Source organism: Bacillus rossius, chromosome 7 (assembly GCF_032445375.1).
Source record: "Bacillus rossius redtenbacheri isolate Brsri chromosome 7, Brsri_v3, whole genome shotgun sequence".
NCBI lineage: Eukaryota > Metazoa > Arthropoda > Insecta > Phasmatodea > Bacillidae > Bacillus > Bacillus rossius.
Genome location: NC_086335.1, coordinates 32,544,919 through 32,552,450, shown reverse-complemented (window position 1 = coordinate 32,552,450; position 7,532 = coordinate 32,544,919).

Sequence of the window (7,532 nt, the reverse complement as noted above, 5' to 3'; positions counted from 1 at the left end):
CAATGAAATATAACGATATAAGAATGGAACATTGAAAAAAAAGAGTATCTTTGGTAAAAGTGAGCACCCTGACAAACCCCAACGGCTGACGGCAACGTCCGACACGTTTTCCAATTAAAGAAAAATTTTCCCACCGGGATTCCAACCCGAATCACCTTGGTGGAGGCGAGTGATCTGACAGTTTAACCACCGCGGCTACAACCCGTTTTGATAAACTGTGGAAGACCGAAACTAAGAATCAAACAATACCGTTTTTTTAATTTACTTAAAAAAAAAGAAAAAAGAAATAAAAATTGTGAATAAAAAGTAATTTATGAATAAACATGTACCCACACAAAATATCTTTCGTATTCGTAGGCGAGTTTTACTGTGTAACAAATAATCACTCAACTAGTAGCAACTAGCTTACTCGCAAACAAAATTCCTCTCAACGAGTATTTGGTAATCGAAACTTGGGAATCATGGCACGGGACAAGATTGTCATGGTTTCAATTCCTCAGATGATTTAAATTTACATCACTCAATTGGTTCTGAACGCACTATAATCTTGAAGATCCCACTGCTTCAAGTGTCGGTGCATAACAGCGTGTGACGTAAACCCATGCCACCTTTTTCTGAAATACGTCTTACCTCGCAGGGGGCTGAAATAGCTCTGATACAGAGCATCCAGTATCTGTCAACCACAGACACTACCTATACATGCTTCTCATTACCGAAAGAGCATGATATTATACTACCGATGTTAAAATAACTTTTTTAGGTTCAGATGGGTATAAACTTAATCGATGACGAAATTGTGAAAACCTTAAATTTCATTTAAATAAACATGATTGCGATTATCTACTTTCATTTTGTATAAAAAATTTACCACTAGTTGGGCTGAGATAAAATATAAAAGTAATATTGTATTTATAAAAACATGATGCGTGAACATATATGCAATTTACTAGTTTATCTAGTACAAACAGGTGAAATAACACATGCAAAGGATGTTCCACATAGGAAACAGCATCTGAAATGCGCGCTTTTGCCTGTATTTCTGTTGGAATGTTGACATTAATCCTTTTCAATCAGGCATCATGTACTACTTAGTCACTTGAACTGTATCTTTACTTAATGATCCATAACTATTCATAATTTTATTGCAGCCCGAGCCGTACCAAACATAGGCATCCCTTAGGTATTAAAAGTATCACAATCGAAATTTTAAATATTATATCATACAATAATAAGATTGATAGCTGTGCATTGTTTAAAATTTATTAAAAATATTTGTAAACATGAGAAGAAAATGGAAAAAAAAGTACAATGAGTTAAAATTTTACTACGTGTATACGAATAAAAATAAATTTTTGGTTCGTCGGTCCAATTGTTCTAGTTCACAGCAACATGAAATAATTTAACTAAACCAAATCATGTTGCAATTGCCACCTTACCCTATATTTTTTTATCATCATAAATAAAAATTTATTAATATCAAGTGTTTATTTTTGGAATTAAAACGTTAATACAGCAGGTAAACGAAACTTGTACAAATGTGATATTGGCTTAGGCTTGCCTTATAAAAATCAAGTATTTTGTGTGGCATTATTTATCCTAGCAACATTTCATTGAGAATACAGGTTTACAAATGCAATCAAAATCTCGATCTCTAGGCAAGGGCTCGCATTTCCTCTTTCCCCTACTCGTGCAAGTGGTCAGTCAACCATCTAGTTCCTGAAGGAAAGTTTGAAGCGCCTAACATATAGGTTACCGCAAATCCACCAATTGTCTAGGCCTTACGGGTTAAATTAAGGTACGTACTAAGACTTATGTAAGAAAAAGAAAACAGCAATCGTGATGAGAATTACCATACTGCCCAGATTAAGAGTGTTTGAGATGCCTGGAAACTTAAGGTACGAATTACAATAAAATTTATTTGAAGTTGCATGGAACTGTCGTTTACTTTTCATGCAAGCGTTTACAGATGATCTTGCGGAAACCTTTTAATTCCTAGAACGTAGTTGGCGAAACACAAAATTTGTGTTATTAATCAGAACAATTCTAGAATGCACATTATTATTTTTTCTAATGCACTCTCATTGGATAATTGACGGTTTAGAAATATCATTAAAGCAAAATAAATAACTAAATTACAAATTTTGAACAACCCAATCACGCGTAATGCGGATGTAAAGTTACATTGTGGCAGAAGCCAGTGGACAACTGACACCAATTAATTATTTACGTGAGGGTGTGCGATGTTTATGTTGGCACCCAAAACTATCGATAAATGTAAAGGACTCCTGCAATGGAGCGACGTGATATTAAGAACTGTGAACGTTTGCTTTGATGAAAGATGACCACACCTGCTCCCATGTTTTCCTGTTAAGATGGAGCGAGGCTTGATCACCAACAACAAGGGATTGATACGATTTTCCTGGTGGTAATCTCTAGCTAAACCCAGGAGTTGATCAGGAAGCTGTAACTGCCCGCGCCCTTGTATAGCATATTCTCTCTCCCGGCCAAGAAATTTCACTGGTATTGTTTACATAAGTAGTCTGACGGAACATACATCCTCCCTTTCGCTCACAGTTTGTCTGTAAGAGTGATGTCAATGTGGTGACACTGCATCAGAGTTCAACTGTAGATCATTTAAAGGAGAGATTGTAACGTTATTACGTCATTACCGTTTTTAATCATAAAAATCTCTTTAAGTAAACACAGAGTGCATTATGTACTATAATGCCTAAATTCAAAACGTCGATACTAATTTGCTAGGTCAATTGTTTTATCTTGTTTCTTTATATTTATCTGGTGTACAGTAATCAATTAAATTTTTACGAGTGAATGTTAATATAAGAGTGAATGCTAATCCAAAAATGCCTATGAATTTGTGAATTCTGCCTTATAGAAGACTAATTTTTGTAAGGAATAAAGATAAAATACAATTTAATCTATAAACTAACTGAAAACTGTAATATTTCAGTATTTATTTGTTTTCCTTAATCCTTCTAAGTTGATAGCAGAAGGAGTACCAGCCAGAGATGGCGGCGAGTGAAATGTTGACTGTTCAATCTCTAGACAGAACCGTCTTAGTGGACAACTGTGCGCAGAATATTAACTACCAGTTTTTCCCCCTAAATTATATAAGTAGTATAGGAATGGGGCTGCGGGGACAGGCTTCAGGCTGTGGTGTCTGTGGTGTTTTCCGCCATCTTGGATTGTGACGTCACGGCGGCCATCTTGGATGGTTGTGACCTTGGCCTTTGAACTTGACCTTGACCCCGGCGGCCATTTTGGATCCGCCATCTTGGATCCGCCATTTTGGATGACGTCATTGTGTTCTCGAACATTCTGGCGATGTGTTGTCCACCATTTTGAATTATGACGTCACTGTTGCAATTTTCGTTACGGTCGCCATCTTTAACTTTTTTATTTATTATCCTATTGTAATGAAATTTTTTTTAAAAATTATAAAAAAATTCACCTAATAAAATTTTAATAAAATACTTATAAAAATATACTTTTACGACACGGAGTTCAGAGTCCTCGGTTCGAACCCGGTGAGGGCAAAAAAAATAAAAATGGCGACCGATCCTTCCCCCGTGGTGGCTGCTGGCATACTGACTCCCAACCACTTTTGTTCAAAAGCATATATATCGTTACCTAGTATGACGTCATGTCCGCCATCTTGTTGTAACCCTTCTTCCCCCTTAATTGGAAGAGGGGTTGCGTCCCCGACTCACTCTGGGCGCGAAGGGAAAAAATAAATATTAAAAAGCTAAACCATATAAATTCCCCACACCACTGCCCAGGGGTCAGGCCAAAAACTTCAAAGGATATAAAAGCAGAGTAACCATTAAACAAACAAGTGGCAAGACTTTGGACGTATGTTATTAAAAAATAGAAATTTGCAAAAATAGTATTTACTATACATAACCATACAAGCTTAGTTACAAAAGCTGACGTTAATAATGGCAGCATCTTATCCCCATTTGCGATACTAACAATAACCTTTAAAAAATCGTAAAAATATAAATACTGATAACAACAAGTATAAAAATATATAAGGGCGTGAGGCGTGGCCACTATAAAATTTCAAAATTTACTGACTGCCCTAATACCAAAAATAAAACAAGACAAACAATACAAATATATAAAAAATTCTACAATAAAAATACTGAAGTACAAAAAATTTATATAAATAAAGTTCTTAAACTCTCAATCAACGGTTTAGTCTTTCTTCAGATGTTCGTTGCTAAAGACTTGCCAAAAAAACAAAGTTAATATCCTAGGCGTGCGCTGGCTTCCTGACCTTCCTCACCAACTCCAGAGTCTAATGCCACGCCGGGCCATAGGTACGAATTCACAAAGGCGTGAACGATGATAAAAAAAAAATTATCTTATTTTTAAGGGAAATGTAGCAAAAACTCTTCACGTAACATAACTATGTTACCACAGAAGTATTTATCATCTACTTAAAACAAAGTCTTACTTCTTTATTAACTTGCCAATGATTTCATAAAAACGTAGAATGGCAGCACCAACCTACATCAGGCTGCGCATGTAGTCCAATACCGATCGCATACATTTTATAATACTGCACAAGCTGATTATATTAGCTAAATGCAACTTTAAGTATGCAAATTCCGAAGACAAAGTCTCAAAAACAAATTGCAAAATGTTCGTTTCTTCCAAACTTATACTTTTATTACAACTACAGGCAAACGGGCGACCTTTTTAAAAAATCCCACACTGGAACAACGTGTGAAACAAATGGGCCTCTTCACCAAACAGGCTAATAAAAGTTCCGTCCAAATAAAATTTAGTATGGGAAAATACACAGTTCACTAGGTTTGCCAAAAAACCAGTGCAGCACCACGAGGGTAAAAATCAAAATCTCGGCCTCTCTTTACCTTGATTTCTTCTGTATCACAGGGCAATCCATTGCCCTGTCACCCAGCGTGGAGCCTCCATCCCAATACTCTTCGTCGCCCGTTGCCGTCCGGCACACCAGTCCGCACCGTCACATAGCTCTGTCCTCGACGGTCGCTGGCCACCCACTCCCTCGCGGCCCAAATGATTTTCACTCCCGGCAAGCCGAAAGTCTGACGTCATCAGCCAACCGCCGGGCGCTCGCCAAGTGGTATTTACGTGAAACACAATCGATGTTCTTAAACTCATAATCGATAGCTACCAAACGGCGTATAACTAATTAACAGAAACAAATATAATTAAAAAAATTTACAGATAAATTAACATTAATTAAAAAAGGCGTAAAAATACGTGAAATAAAAAACCATATAAAACTAGAGACCAGCAACAAAAATAAATTACAAGTAAAAATGTGGCCCTGCCGGCCACAACCTCCGCCTTGAACAAAAAAAAATTTAAACAGCAAAGAAAATCTTAAAAAACTAAAACGTCAAAAAAAAAAACCCTTGGACTTGGAGAAAAAGTATTCACAAAAACTTCTAATCCAACAAACCAGCCCAAACTCAAACAAACAAACCAGCAACAAGGAAAACTTGCCTCCAAAGTCCCAGCCAAAAATTTCAACGCTCAAAAAAAAAAAAAAAACAAGAGAAGGATTTTCCGACAAGAAACGGAAAAGACAAGCTAAACATCACAAACCCAACAAACGGGATCTAAGAATGCCAAAACAAACAAACAAGCTCCAAAGTCAAATCCGAAACGTATTAGACAAAACCTTCTCTTTCAAAATTATCAAAAACTAAAGATCAAAAAAAAAAAAAAAAAAAAACAAAGTCTGACAACCCGGAGGTTGCAAACTAAAGCAAAGAACTATAAAAACTGTAACCTCACAGGAAAAAAATCAAAACCATCACTGGTAATCTAAATGACCACTAAAATTCCTGGTGCTGATCCTGCTCCCGCTTCTTTTTAAAGCAAAATTTTTCTGAATGACCAATTTTGCCACAAAAACCACAAACAAATTTATTTACCTCCGAAACCGAGCAATCCTTAGCAAAATGCCCTACCTTATTACACTTAAAACAAGTCTTATCACTTTTTTTATGACCCGGCGTTTTAAAACAAACCGGTTTAAAATTGATTTTGCCTTTACACTTATCGAATTCACATTTAGCGTAAAAAATATTATCAACCTGGATAGCCTAAGTGTTGAGTTCCTCCACACTATTAGGTCTGCCAATAAATGCGCATTCGTGTCTGATGGCAGGATTTAGATTTTCCAAAATAATAGCTACAAAACGGTGATCATCTAACTGCAGACCAAATACATTAACGTGATTTCTAATATCCTGTATAAATTCTAAGGTGCTTTCATTTTCCCGTTGAAAACGGAAAATCAATTCCTTAATTAGATCGTCCTTCACCCTCTTAGGGCACAAATATTCCCACAAATTCTCTTTCACTACCGACCATCCAACAGACTTATTTATACCTGACGTAATCACGTCCCTAGCGATCCCACTACATTTAGTCGAAATACACCTTAACAATTCTTGCTTATTTTGTAAACAACAATTAGTTTTCAAACTATCTACCCCCAAGCAAAACTTTATTAAATCTCTTGGCCCACCGGAGCATAAAGATGGCAACCTATCCAGTTCCTTAAAAAGTAATTTACTTTGCATAGCAGTATTCAATGAATTTACTTGGCTGATCTCCGAATTCTCCACATTTTCCTCAACAGGTTTTTTCCTCCCTTCTTTAATGTGGGTACTTAATTTCCTGCGTAAGGTATCAATGTCATCCTCCAGACCACTCTCTACTCCCGCTGCTTGCAAATTAGCGTAAACCTGTTCTTTGGGAAGTTTATAAATCCAAGAAACTGCCATTATTAAAAAAATCAAAAAAGTCGGCAAAATCGCAAAAGTCCAAAGTCTCTGCCAAGCAGAGTGGCGCAGGTTGTAACCCTTCTTCCCCCTTAATTGGAAGAGGGGTTGCGTCCCCGACTCACTCTGGGCGCGAAGGGAAAAAATAAATATTAAAAAGCTAAACAATATAAATTCCCCACACCACTGCCCAGGGGTCAGGCCAAAAACTTCAAAGGATATAAAAGCAGAGTAACCATTAAACAAACAAGTGGCAAGACTTTGGACGTATGTTATTAAAAAATAGAAATTTGCAAAAATAGTATTTACTATACATAACCATACAAGCTTAGTTACAAAAGCTGACGTGAATAATGGCAGCATCTTATCCCCATTTGCGATACTAACAATAACCTTTAAAAAATCGTAAAAATATAAATACTGATAACAACAAGTATAAAAATATATAAGGGCGTGAGGCGTGGCCACTATAAAATTTCAAAATTTACTGACTGCCCTAATACCAAAAATAAAACAAGACAAACAATACAAATATATAAAAAATTCTACAATAAAAATACTGAAGTACAAAAAATTTATATAAATAAAGTTCTTAAACTCTCAATCAACGGTTTAGTCTTTCTTCAGATGTTCGTTGCTAAAGACTTGCCAAAAAAACAAAGTTAATATCCTAGGCGTGCGCTGGCTTCCTGACCTTCCTCACCAACTCCAGAGTCTAATGCCACGCCG